Genomic DNA, 15,525 nt, shown 5'->3' on the forward strand with positions numbered 1-15,525 from the left:
CTAAATATTAAGTTAACGAAAAGTGAAAATATCAAGATTTACGAATATCAAGATTTTTTTTAAGTGTATGAAGACTTTTGTGAGATAAAATGATTGTTAATTTTTGATTATTAATTTCTTAAAAATAAAGTTTCGCTACATTTAAAAAATATTTCATGTAATTTTGTTACGAATAGATTATAGATCTTATTATTAAAATCGCATTCAGAAAGTTTACTTTTTAATTAATGGATAGAGCCCTATTTCAATGAAAATCATAAGCGTACGAACGCTTTTGGCAGCCACTGTATGTTCTCTGTTAGGTGAAAAATTCACATCTTGGCAAAAATGTGCATCCCTAGTCATCAGACTTTGTTCTACTTTGATAGATTATTTTTGCTTCTCAAAGAATCTTTCAGACATTTTTCTGTGAGAACATGAAGCTAAACTTGAATTTTCGTCTGTTTAAAACGTTTTAATAATGTAATGCCTCTTGATGGCAATATTTATTTATATTATTATCTAGCTAACAATATTTTATATTCGAGGCTAATTTCTAAAGTTAGAAGTGCCAAAATGCCATAGGAGATGGTCAAGAATGTCTGACAAAAATAAGGAACTTTTTATTAACTTTAGAAAGAATGTAATATGAATAACAGAATTGTACATCAATGCTGCGATTCAGTTTCAAAACAAAAGCACCACATTTTGGACTCTGGCTGAATTTTGTTTTTCTCAAATGTTCAGAAGTGTTGGAGCCTGGCTGCAATAGGTTTCATCTTAATTAAGCATTATTCTGACTCATATTTTCAAAGCTTTAAACTCTATTGTATCTAATTTTATTCGTTGAAAATTGCTTATCAGGAGCGAATTCAAAAATCGTATCTGTGTGTGTATACAGGCACGCACGTACGTACATGTTTGCACACACATACATAATACATACAGTTTTGAATCAGGTCCCACTAACGGAAAAGTACCGAAAAAATTATCGAGCATTCAGAGAAAAAGGTTATTAATTATTGCAAATGTTATTTCCGTTCATCTGTTCAGTATTAAAGTCTGCTCCATAAAATGTTTGTTCTTTAATTTTTCATTCAAAATGTGGTTACAAAAATACATGTATAGCATGGAGGTAAGAAAGGAAGGAGTGGCCAACCGGCTCTAGAAGTGAAGCACTGATTCGAAGCTTCGGTCACCAGATGTGGTGTTCTTTGTTTATATTCAGAAGCTTGCTTGGCAGTGTTCTGATAGTATTTCGACACACGACAGTTCCATACAAATCGGAAAAGGGACACTTTCGAATGAAAGAAACATTCATAGTGTGATGGATAATAGCAATTTGTATAGTTTAGTGACATTTACGCAAAAATCACATCTTGGTGGTTATTTTTCGATAACTAACAACAGCGATTTTGATTATGAATTTGTTTTATAAAATTCTAAGCTGTTGAACTACAAAAATATAGATTTTAACAAAAATGTTTTGCTTAAAGAATGAAAAATACCTTATGGTACCTTTAAAATTGTATACGTTTTTTGATACCCTTGATAGAGTATTCGCTACTTTTATTTTATGTTCAAACGCCAGAATGTTTTAAATAAAATAAATTTTTTTCACATCCATATATTATTGTAACATTTACTTTTTAAAAATTTTTAGAGGAGAGGCTTTACTGCTGCTCATTTTAAACTCATCGTTTTAATTATATATACATTAAAAAATAACCACTTTGGGCTTACACGTTTTACTTATTTGGGTTAATTAAAAATAAAATCCTTATTTTATTCCCTTTCAGAAATGTTCAGAGAAAGTTAAGTACTATTTAAAGTATTTCGCTAATTTCTAATAATTCTCTAATTTAAAATGAACCGAATAGAGTATTAATTATAAATTGACTTATAATATTTTTCGATTTAAAAGATGCCTCAGAAGCCAAAAAATCGTGTCATATTTAAGAAAGTGTTTTAGGAAGAAGCTCTAGAAAAGAAATAATGCATAATTTTAATATTAATAATACAATAATCTTTAATCTTAATTTTTGTACTTTAACCGAATAAAATCGAATTACCTTTTTTTTTTTTTTTTTTTTTTTTCCTAATGTAATTAACGAAAACTTGTGAAAATATTTCATTCAAATTAAACCATTCTGTGAAATGTATAGCATTTAATTCCGTTCAAAATGAAATTTTGTTTAAAAATATATTGTTTTCATATACTTAGGACTCTAAAGTGTTGTAGAAAAAGAAAATATATACATTTATATGTATATTTACCACGTAATTACAAAATATTTACATCCGATCGCGTCAAAACCCATTGAACTTAATGGTAAATGACCCAATGTTTTGGTCACCTCGCAGGGATCGCCAGTGCTTCAGAGCAGGGTACGAGAGAAACCTGTTTAGGGCCACTCCATCTTACTCCTACCTCCATGATGTATAGCATTGGGGAGGCATATAACACTGTTACAAATTTTGTGCACTGCGGAAAAAAGGAGGGGTACAGTTCTCTATCTCCCGTTCTACTGGGCCGATTGACGAAATTCAAATTGCATTTTTCATGTCTCGGAAGCGCGATTTAGAATATATATTAGATTTATATGTAGCATTTTTCTAACATAGGTATTTTGACACAAAATGGGACTTTTTCTGAAATAGCATACCAATTTTTTTCCATATTTCGATTTTACGACTCAAATTATGCCTAAATATTAAATTTTGTAAAATCTGGTGCGAAATTTGCGGAGAAATTTAAAAACTTAACTTGGCGAATTTTTTTCAGTTTGCGCCAAGAATAATTCACTTGGCGAACTTCTTAATATATGGCAACCTATTTTCCTTTCCCTTCCATCGTGCAAGAGCGAAAAAAATCTTTTCTACCTTCAAATAATTTTAACCAAAGTGCCTAAACCACATTTGATGGTTTTATCGTTTTCATCAAATATGCCAAATTTCAAAACCCGCCAATATATAAATTCATGTATATCTTCGAAAATGTTAAATAAAAAAATGTAATTTTTTGCAGGTATGCTTAGAAAAACATCTAACTTTAAGGTGATGGTAAAAATTTTATAGATTGTAATTCAAAATTTTTTTCGAAAAATTTACAAAAATTATTTAACTAGAGAAATTTGAAAAATAAATCATAAAAAATAGGCGAATTTAATTTGGAATTAACCTAAATTTCGAAATATCAAAGGAAGAATAAAAAAATATTAAAAAGTTAAATTGAAAAAAGAAGTATTAATAAATACATACGAGTATAAAATTCAATTAACATTGAGGAGCTAAAATTTTGAGAGCTAATTTTTTAAAACTGCTTGTGCGATTTTTACAAAACGTGGCAGTTTGGCATAATTTGAGTCCTAGAATCGAAATATGGAAAAAAATTGGCATGTCATTTCAGAAAAAGTCCGATTTTGTGTCGAAATACGTATATTAGAACAATATTATATATAATTCTAATACATACCCTAAGTCGTGCTTTCGAGGCGTGATAAACGCAAGTTGAATTCCGTCAATCGGCCCAGTAGAACGGGAGATATAAAACTGTCCCCCTTTTTTTTGCACGGTGTAATATGGATTTTTTTTTTTTTTTTTTTTTTTTTTTTTTTTTTTATGTAACAAGGAAATCTAAAGAAGCGAAGCTTTGCCGGAAAAGTAAGGATACGGAGAGGGGCAACTTCATTTAACATTTTAACATTGAGTAAATGGGTATCTTGCTAAATTAGCGAGATATCGCCAAGTTTGCGATAGTTTTGGATACTAATTTTTGTTGCCATATTTGGCGGAAATAGTAAAATTCGCCAAACTTTGCGACATTTTGATCCTGCCCATGTAAAGCTGTAATTAGTTATTATTGATTGAATAAATGTAATTAATCTAGATACGTGAAAGTATACGGCCCTCATAAGCCTTCCAGTAATTTCGAGAAGTGAAAGATACTAGATATTTCTCGGTGGCGGTGGAAAACTATATAAGATCAGAGAGCATCAGTTTCGAAGTTTGTTTAGTTCAGTGTGAGTTCCGAGTACTGTGGGTGGTCTCCAGAGAAGCTTCACCTTTTTAGATGCGATTTGCATTGCGTTGTGTTTAACGTTCGTAGTAGTTTGAAATGTAGCTACTGATTGTTCTCTGTGCTACTGAAAAGAGCTGTACGAGTATTAATTTGGAAAGTTCCAGAACTCTAAAGTGTTCCCCTTTTGTAAAATAAATTTCGTCAAGCTACGATCGATTGCGAGCGGGGTAGCGTGGCAGCACGAATTTGGTTTTACAGGTGGGACCGCAAATGCTCTATTGCAGCGCTTCTCAACCTTTTGACAAACGCGTATCATTTAAACAAAAATTGATAAACTTTTAGTACCACCACAGTATTTGACAATGATTATTTTTCAATTTCTTAATAGAAATAATAATAAGATATCTATATATCTATTGCCATTTGCACAACCTACTGGCTATTTGCATTAAATATGTGCACATAAAAATGTCAGACTAAAATTTGGTTACCATTTTAATTATCAAAACTTAAGTTATGATACTTTAATTCTAAAATTTAGAGTGAAATTTGGGCCTGTTTAAGAGAGATCAATTTTTAATGTGTGATCTTATTTCACTTAATTTTAACCGTAAATTAGGATCCACTTTTAATTTTTTTCTGTATTTATTTTTCAAATATAACATGGAATAATTGAACAACGTCCAATCATCATGAACGTATCAGTATTTTCATCCAATTGTAATACGAAATTTACTGTGTTTTAATTTTTGAATAGGAGTCTCTTTTATGAAATTTGCCATTTCATGAATTCGTTGACTTACCGTATCAATTGCTAACAGAATATTATTAAGTTCATTAGCCGCTTTTCCACTGAATAATGTTAAAACAGTATCTTTAGCTGCTCGTAATATAAGGTTTTCCCCAATAGTTTGGGCCTGCCCAGTCGTGGGAATTCTTAGGCTTATTAGGTAACTAGCTTCCAAAGCTTTTTCACCAGAAGTTAACAAAACCTTTCATTACTTGTTTACCATTTTTGAACTTCGATAATTTCCTGTTAAAATATTCTTCAAATTTGTCCTTTAAATCGGCATGCTTACATTCAAAATGTATTTTAAGAAAAGTTGGTTTCATACTTTGATTGGATAATAGTTCACCGGAAAAAACGCATTGAGGTTGAGGGTCCATTTCATCTCTATTCCAAGTAAACCCAAATAACCGTACCGTGTTTAACAGTACCGTGTAAATAAATACCATGTTTATTATTCATCATAATGTCGCCAAATCCCATGTGTACCATATACTAGGTGACACGTTAAGTAAAAATACAAAATATCAAATTAATAAATCGAACTTACTTTGTACTTCCGTTCAGTCTGATTAGTGACGAGTCGGTACTACCGAACCGAGTATTTTGTAAAGGGTACTTAGTTGTAACGGGTACTGAAAATCGGTACATCCAAGTACCCGTTACTTCAGTACCGAAATCGGTACTTTTCGGTATTCGTTACTTCTGTACCGACACGGGTACTTTTCGGTATTCGTTACTTCTGTACCGAAACGGGCACTTTTCGGTATTCGTTACTGCTGTACCGAAACGGGTACTTTTCGGTATTCGTTACTTCTGTACCGAAACGGGTGCTTTTCGGTATTCGCTACTTTGTAACGAAAATATGCGTCTCTTCTCGGTATTTCGGTATTCGTTACTGGAGGATCGATGAGGGTTCAACTCACTTCGGTTTTGGTACGAGGACAATATTATCTGGTTGTATTTGCGAAATGGTGATATGCGCTTCTTGTGTCCATGAATGGCCTGCTCCTCAGACACTTCCGTAGTTGACATGTTTTCTGATATTCAAAATCTTACTCCGTACAGATAAAATCAAACACGTGGTGACGTGGCAGAGTTCCTTCAGTGCGCAAAATCATTAGCTGCGTATTTCGGTACTCCAAATCGTTACTAGGGCACTTCGGTACTCCAAATCGTTACTAGGGTACTTTGGTACTCCAAATCGTTACTAGGGTACTCCGATACAGCAAACCATTACTCCGGTATTTCGTTACTTCGGTACTCCAAATCGTTACTTGGGTACTCGGTACTTGAAATCGGTTTTCGGTACTTTTCAAAGTAACGGTTACTTGAGTAACGGGTATTTTGTACCGGGTACTTGTCTGTACCCGTTACTCTCGTACCGGGTACAAGCAAGTACCGAAGTTGCCCATCACTAAGTCTGACTGTCGGGTAGATCTTCACAAATCCAATAATGTAAAGCTATTAGAACCAACTTTATTACAGTCTTTTTACAAAACATATACATCACCGAAAATTCGTTACAGTTCTTCATTTGTTTTTATATAGGACCCATTCTTCCGTTACTCAGTTCTCAACTGTTTACTTATTTCAAAAACGTCTATAGGCTCACCAGCGGCCGAGCGATAAAGTCGCTGAACAGTGATAGTTCGGTCCGAGGTTCGAATCCCGCGAACGGGCTGGCTGAATGGGCGTTTTCGCGTTTTTCCCCACGTGTAACGTGTATACGAGCCAGTTTCTCTTGGAAAGTCCTTCACGAAGGCATCCCTCCCCTTAGGCAGATAGCCTAATCACACACACTCGAGGCTTTGCCATAATCACACACAAAAACGTCTACATTGCTCCAGAGCTGTTAGCCAGCGCCCTCTGTCTATCAGCTCGTGGTTTCGTAACAATCTTCCCACATTGAGTACGATGGAATTATACTCAACATCACAGAATAAGTCTCTTTGGCTTATGTATTATTCGCTCATTTCTGGAAATAACTGGTGGAGATTTTAAGTCTGCTTTGACCCTTCCATCCGGAATAGACTGCAAAACCGTCATTTCGTTTGCTTGCTCACCCATTTTTAAAGGATAAATATTCTGCACGGTTGTTATTATGCCATCGTTCCTTGTTTTTACTTAAACAACACGAACATGTCCATTTTTCCCTGGATACAGCTTAATTATTCTTCCTAGCTGCCAATCGATCCGTTTACTGTTTTCGTTCCCAACCAAAGCTATTTCTCCTAATTTTATTTGCTCCTTGATTTTACCGGCTTTCTTAGAATTTTTACGTTTTCCTAAGTATTCAGTTCTGAATCTTTTTCTTTAATCTTCTCTGAGTTTCTAACAATACTGCCAAAGCTTATTCATTTATGTGATCAAATTTAATCGTAGAACCTTCTACATTGTCCCTTAAAAACATATTTGGATTTAAAGGCATTAAATCTTTAATATCTTCCAATATGTATGTCAAAGGACGGGAATTGACGACATTTCCAACTTCATATAACACAGTGAGTAATTCTTCGTAGTGAGTAATACTTCTTGTCCTGCCTAAAATACTCTTCAACATGTCCTTTACAATTCTAATCAGTATTTCCCACCGTCCTCCTCACCATGCCAATGTAAGACGATTAAATTTCCATTTAATTTTCTTAATACTTTCTTCCAATTAATTTTCTCGAAAAGGTTATTAGTTTCCATAAAGTTAGTACCATTGTCTGAATATATAATACTTGGTCTTCCTCTCTGAGCAATGAATTTTCTCAGGCTTTGCATAACTGGTTCTGTGGACAGAGTAGTAACAATTTCAATGTGTATTGCTCGATAAACGGTGCATGTAAATATCACTATGCATGCCTTTATCTGGCCTCGAAGGTATAAAGGCCCAGCCAAATCGACACCCGTAATCTAGAAAACTGCAGAGTCTGTTACTCTCTCCTCTGGTAATGGTATGAGGTTTACGTCAAAATTGGTTACCTTAAATCGTCTACAGCGACCACAGTTTTTTATTACATGACGAACTGTACACCGGCATTTGAGAATCCAAATTTGTTCTCTCAGAATTGCCATTAAGGCTTGAATACCTGCATGGGAATTTTCCTCGTGTTTTTCCTTGATTAACAGATTGATAATAACATGGTTGGGAGGAAGAATTATCGGAAATCGAAAATTTCTACTGTCGTTTCTCTGAGAGATCTTTGTCGTAGTTCGTATCAGTTCTTTCTCATCCACAAAAGTTTGCAATAATACGATTGTTTTGTCTTCATGAGATTCAAAACTTTCTTCTTGGACTAATTTTAAAAGAATAGTTTCTGCTTCTGCGTATTCTGCAAAAGTAACGTTACCAAAAATACGATCTTTAGGTAAATTTATGGCATTTTTGCCGACTCGTTTTATCCAAGCTATTATCCTCACTATCTTTTTATATGAAGAATATCTGTTGTAGAATAAATCCCTTGTATTTATAACGTTGGTAACTGTTATGGCACATTTTCTTTTCTCCGGATTTATTACAGACTCGTCGGGTTGCACTAATTCATAATAAGTGTTAATCCTTAAGTTTTCCTTCAGCCTTTCTGGCCCGTTCCACCACTGAGTCTTCACTAATTGTCGTACTATACATCCTCTTGAAGCTATATCTGCTGGGTTCTGTGAACCTGGAACGTGATATCAATCATTTATGCTACTTAGTTTTCTAATTTCCTTTACTCTATTGACCACGAATGTAGCCCAAACAGCTTCTCGTTTAATTCAACAGAGAGCATTGCTGGAATCTGTCTAGTAAAATGTTTTGATATCCGTTAGATGTAAGTCTCTTCTTACCACTGCAGCTAGTTGAGCACCAATTAGGCAAGCTAATAATTCTAAGCGAGGTGTTGTTGTCACTCTCATTGGAGCTATTCTGGACTTAGCTTGCACTAACCTACAATGTACGCTTTCATTATTTTCTATTCTAATAAATATGCATGGTGCAAAGGCCATTTTGCTGGCATCACAGAGTACGTGCAGACTCCATTTATCAGGTTCATAAATTTGAGAGCGCTTCGCAATCCAACGAGGAATTTTAATATCTTTCAATTTAAGAATTTGGCCATGCCATAATTTAAACTTCTTCGAAATATTCTCTGGCACTTCTTGATCCCACGAGAGTTTTGATCTGCAACATTCTTGTAATAATAATTTCGCCAGCAGTGTTAAAGGATAGGAGAATCCAATCGGGTCGAAAATCGCTTGTGCTAAGGATAAAATTTTCCTTTTCGTTACTAATGGTACTTCTTGAGCAGGAAATTTTTTTTGTGTCACAGCTGAGAATATCTTCCTTTAAGCTGCGTTCAGACGGTGACGCAAAGGGCATAGAGGCATAGTCATAAGGGCATAAAATACGGGAGTTCCGTTCACACCTGCGAGAACGGGGTGTAAGGCGTGACCAATGAGAGAAGCTAAATTTGCACATGCGTGGATGTGTCTACAACTTTCCCGCGCTGATCTCCTGCTCGACTGATTTCCCGCTTTTGCTCTGCTTGTTTTGTAACAACGAAATCCTCTGTAGAACGCCGCTTTGTTTTACCTTCTCTGTGATTGGTTAACGCTTATCCCAAACTCGGCGTAAAGTTGAAAACTTTGAACCCTATGCCACGAGCCTTAAACCAGATTTTGTAACGTAGCACAGGCTGGTTGCCTTGGCAGCGGAGCTCGGCTTTAACCTTTTCCCGGGGGCTGGGACATATATGTTCCGCACGTTCCTTACTTTAAATGTGTCTCAAGAAATTTCAGTAAACTATCGAGATTTAAAATTTACTCCTTAATATGGATTAGGAAGTGCAATACCCTGTCGATTTGTTTTTCTGTTCCTTTCAGTTAAAATAAGTGACTAAATGGCCAAAATACATTCGAAATTGGACCCTATAGCCCACGGGAAAAGGTTAACCACTTATGCCCTTTACGCTCCCGTCTGAACGCAACTTTACGTCCCATAAAAGGCCCAATACAGAAATACAATTTGTTGTATTTTCGCTTGCTTTTAAAAGAGGTTCAGTTTCTGAGAATAATACAGGATCATTATTTTGTTCAGGTGTTTTGTACTGTCAGTCCCGAAGCTCAAATTTATCGTTTGAAATTATCCGTTTTGCCAAATTCATAAACTTCTCAACTTCTTCAAAACTGTCGAAACTGGTCACGTAAATATCGACGTAAAATGATTCTTTCAATTTCCTAACTGTTTCTTGAGTTTCCTCCTCCATATTATCCAAATGATATGCTATGGTAGCACCTAATAAAAAAGATCTTGAAGTTACTCCAAATGGTACTTTGCAATGTATATAGATCACTAAGTTATTTGGATCGCCATCTTCATACCACAAAAACCTCAAATAATCTCTATCTTGTGGATCCAAATTTATCTACAAAAAAAGCTTGACGTATATCAGCTGTTACTCCGTATTTTTTCAACGGAAATCGTAAAAGTATAGAAGGTATCAGTTCTAACAGATTGGGACCCTTTTTTAAGCGAGAATTGAGAGAAACAAAATTTTTCCCATGTGCTGAAGCGTCGAATACTGGTCTGATTTTAGTAGTGGGAGAATGCTTTATTACTGGATGATGCGGTAAATATCTTCATCTCGTTTTATGGTTTCGCGAAATTTATACAACGTAGCCGCTTGCAAGTCTTGTTGTAGAAGGCTTTCTGGAGGATCGGTGATACCAATAGCTTCAAGCTTCCAAACATCGGCAACTTCACTTTCATTAATGAACAAGGATAAAACAGAAACAGTTTCTTTTCATGTGTATACACATTTGGTAATTTTCCTATTACTGTCCACCCTAAATAAGTTTCAATTGCAGTTAATCCGCATTTCAATTTCCTCACTCTGCCAGTCATCAGCTTCCCATCAATATCTGCCCAAAAAAGAAGTTTTATTTTTTTAGGTTGCAGTAGAGGATCTTCCTCCTTATTGTAACCACTCAGCCATATTCTTTGTCGTCTAAGTTCTTTCATCCACATTCCCTTTGTTACACTTTTTACAGCAGCACATATTTCCTTTTGGTCATTAAGTTCAAAATTACATTTATAAGTACCTTCTATATTACTTATTATCACGCGATATTTTTTATGTTCCTGCACTAATTCTGTACCTCCAAAAAGACTATGTTTCATTTTTTCTTCACCCACTGGTTTATACCCCATATCAGTTCTTTCGTAATATATGAGCTTTGAGACCCAGTGGCGCTAATAAGCTCTTGATTTTGATTTCCATGAATTCAGACCTTCAGAGTTTGCATCAGTACTTCAAGCATACTTGTCTGATTCGTCAGAGTATGTTCTGTAATTTCGGCCTTCTGATCATGTTTATCCTTTTCGGTTTCCCTGCACGCACTTATGTTGGGACACAAAAGCAAATAATGTTTGATAAAACACTTTGTACACTTAACAAATTTTCTACAATCTTTAGATAAATGACCTGGAGTTAAACAAGTAAAACACCCACCTTTCTTTAGATCAAAGAAAACAGACAAACAAAGTCTGTTTTCTTTGATCTAAAGACATACATCTAGCGGATTTACATTCTACACAGTCTTGGTTCTCACCACAAAAAATACAGTTTCCCTTTTTTGTAGGTTTTGCAGGTTACAATTTTTTGTAGGTTACGATTCGTTGTTTAAAAGTCCCGCAGCTGTCGGTATTTCATTCCGCCCTCCATGTTTGTTTCGGAAATGCTTTCGTTTGTGATCGATATTCTACATTAAATCCTTGTCTGACCATTTTTATTCTCTCTTCACCTTCAACTTCTTTCTTCAGAAATGTCATCAAAGGTTCTAATTTGTTTGTTGAAATACCTTTCTCAGCTGAGGCTAAATTTCTTTCCCATATTCTCAAAATATGATCGGGTAAACAGGCTTCAACAAGAGGGTACAGCATAGAGGCATATTTCTCAGTTGTAACCTTTAAACTTTCTAACGCACGTAAATGTGTTTCTATTTTATCGTACAGTTTAAACACAGAAATTTTATTCGCAGAATTTCTACTATTTTTCGTCACTAAATAGAGTAGTTACCTCACATAAACTTCAACCAAAAGATCGTCCCTTCCAAACCTTTCTTTCAAATATTCGATAGCTTTATTATAGTTTTCAGAAGTAGGTGGAAAACTCTCTACAAGATCTATAGCTTTAGATCCAGGTTCCGTACATTGTAGTAAATACTGATATTTATCTTCAGGGTCAGTTTCCTGATCTTCATGAATTTTTCTAAACTGGCACCAAAATCCCAAGCGTTCTTTTGCTTCGCCATTAAACTTTCTTAATTCAATTTTAGGAAGTTTAAATTTCTTTTTAACAGCTTCATTTTTATCTTTAGGTAAAATATTTTCCTTTTCACTAAAGTTCTGCTCAAGTCTAGTTACTTTCGTTTTAAAATATATAAATTTGTCATTGTTATGATTCAGTGGTTTCGATTTCTTTTTCAAATTTTTCATTAGAACACTTGCTATCTTTACTATTCAATAACTCTAATACCTGTTTATCCAAAATGTTTATCTTTTGCCATTCATCATCAAGTTAAGCGAAAAGAACCGTTGGTATTCGGGGCAATGAGCAAGCAGACGGAATAGCAAAACCAACTACGACCAATACCTCACAACAGCAATACCCGATAAAACTACCAGTGTCTTACCTGAAAAAAAAATCACATCTGCAAAACTCAAAAGAATATGGCAGAACAGATGGCCACAAAAGGACGCAGAACTTTTCAAGTTTTACCTAAAAGTAAATTTCAGGCTGAATATTCACAGTTGCTACATAACTAAATTTCTAACGGGGCACGGCTCTTTTTCGAGTTAACTTAAAAGAATCAACCTCCGTTTCTCGGATAACAGCAGCTGCGGTGAAGTGGGGGATTCAGATCATTTCCTGTTTCACTGCAGGAATACTTTTCAAACACACTTAAAAAAATGGGTGAAAATAACCAAGTTTCGGGGTGTTCAAATAACTGGCACAAGTAGACTGAAAATTTATTGGAAAATAAAACCACGCTTAACAAACTATCCCAGGCCATGAAATATTGTGCAGCACACTACGTATGGCCAACTACAGGCCTGTAGTTGGCCATGCACTATGCCGGTTGGGACTAAACTTTTCTAACTTTCCTTTCTTCGTCATACGTGTAACATATATATTTAATTAGAAATTCTGTTGCAGCATCTTGTGGTCCTGGGAAAGTATTATGTTAATATGTACCTGTATAATGTATTCTAAATAATGTTTATAATATTTTAATTGTGTCAACTGAATAGTATCACTGTATTTTTGTTTCTCTAATTTTTGTATCCCTAAATATCTAGTTTTATTAATCTGTAACCATGCATTTCGTAGCTTCTTTGTGCATATTTGTTTCTATGTAATCGCCAGTATATTTTTTGTAGCAATTAGATTATATTGTAATATTTCCCCCCCCCCTATATTTATTTGTTTTAAATTAAGTAGAACTGTTATCCTCTACAAGTCCTGTAGGTAAAACTATTATTCTCTCTTCAGCAGTTAGGTATATTGTAACGGTACACTGAATCTAAACACATTTTTTAGTACTGTAGAAAATATTGTAAACTGGCTAAATAAATACCTTTGGTTGAGCCATCCAATCTTTTTATATTTTATTTGTTTCTCAAGTATCCAATATATATATTAATATTGTATATAATTTATAACTAGTAAATATTTTGAACTATATTTAATTATTGAAGTCATAGGTTCTTTGTTCATATTTGTTGTATTATGGGAATTATTTTGTAATATTTTCCCCTATATTATTTGTTTTAAAGAAAGTAGAATGTTATCCTTTACAAGTCCTGTAGGCAAATTTGTTATTCTCTCTTCAACAGTTATGTAATTCCAAATGTATTGAATTTCATCGATTTTATTGTACTATTTGTTTGTATAAAAATGTGAATTTTTATATTTAGTTTATATAACGGGATCTATTAACATAGTAGTGCAACTGTAAATTCTATATTATTATCTAAATTAAAAATGTGAATTTTTATATTTAGTTTATATAACGGGATCTATTAACATAGTAGTGCAACTGTAAATTCTATATTTAATTTGCAACGTGCTCTGTTAAACATTTTTCAAAGTAACCTCTTGTAACTATTCAGTAAAGTGAATCTTTAGTAATATCCAACATATATTAAATGCAACTGCTAAGCTAAGTAGATCATAACAAACAGCTGTAATTAACATCCCAGCATCGAAAATGTGTAGTATTATGTGCAAAAATGTCTATGTAAAACTGTATGTATAAGTGGCGCTATAACCTTTTGCAGAATTGTAAAAAATGCCATCTTGCCTGCTCGTTGTAACCACGAATAACAGGTATCAGATGCCATCTGCCAACATGATAATAACACCGAGAGATTCGTCACATTCTAGGGTCGGTGGTCATTTTGGTAGTGTTTCCGGGCTGCTCTTCATCAAAAGTGATGGCGGAACTGAGCGAACTTGTATGGTGCTCGAGGCTGTTGCCAACGACAGGCGCAATCTTGCACTCCTTGCCACGATGAATTTCGTGGGCTTGTTCTGATATTACTGACAAACAAGTGACAACAACACACACATTAGGTTTAATACGAAGGACTGACTGACTTAAATAAATGTGATCCTACAGTTCCTATTGAAAACTGAGCAAATTATAAAATCGAACTCTGAAAGCGAGCGAGAAAATGGCTGATAATAAAGTTATACATCAAATCAAAACGTAATAGCGTCAATAATTTCAACAATCATATTTTGTGGAGCCCATGACCTCTCTCTAAGGGGTAAGACGGAAGAGGAATGGATTTAGTAGGACCTGATTCGTATAAGAATCGAAGCAGAAGATAAAAGTTTGCAAAGACATTTCGAAAAAGGTAGTAAAAATGCTACTTATATGTCACCTCAAATCCAAAACGAATTGATCAATTTGTGTGGATTGGTGGCGAAAGACACTATAGTACGAGATGCAAGAAAAGCTCTTGTTTACAGACGAAACAAGCGATATATCTATAGCAAATGAATTAGACATTTTTCTGAAATGGGTAGGTTTTGATCCAAATAAATGTGTTGGTCAGGGTTACGATGGATGTTCAACCATGGCAGACAATACACTGCTGGCCATTACCAGGAAGGAATAATCTAACGAACGTCAGAATCACATGAAAGGAAGAAGATGTTGGGATATGCAAATGATTAGTATTTCAGCGCATTTAGACGACGCAGGAGGCAGAAACGACATCTAAAGCATTGCGTACAAGGAAAGTTGTGAATTGGATTCTCATTCGGAAAGGGCTTTGTAAGGTCACAGTTTGCTCAGAATATCGTGTTATACCTCGAATAAGAAGAGGAAATGCTTATCAGGAAGTTTCGAAATCCGATAGAAGCAGGATCGTTGCCTGTCGAGAGTGTGGATTATCGTTCTGTGATATCGCCCGTCGCACTGGTCGACATCCAACCATTGTCATGCGAACATAAAATCAATGTGTTGCTGAATGTCATACTGACCTCGTCACCTTCCCATGATTAACTCCAGACAGAATGCAGGACCTCGACACCTTCCCATGATTAACTCCAGAGAGAACAGACATATTATGAGGCCAGCCTTGCAGATCCGTTCAGCAACATCACGGACCATTAGTCAGGAAATAGGCATGTTTGCAGCAAGCCCAGTATCCGCTCGAACGGCATGTCGACATTTACAGCAGTGTGGACTATCAGCA

Source organism: Stegodyphus dumicola, chromosome 2 (assembly GCF_044657685.1).
Source record: "Stegodyphus dumicola isolate Sdum_Otavi_A_Nest chromosome 2, ASM4465768v1".
NCBI lineage: Eukaryota > Metazoa > Arthropoda > Arachnida > Araneae > Eresidae > Stegodyphus > Stegodyphus dumicola.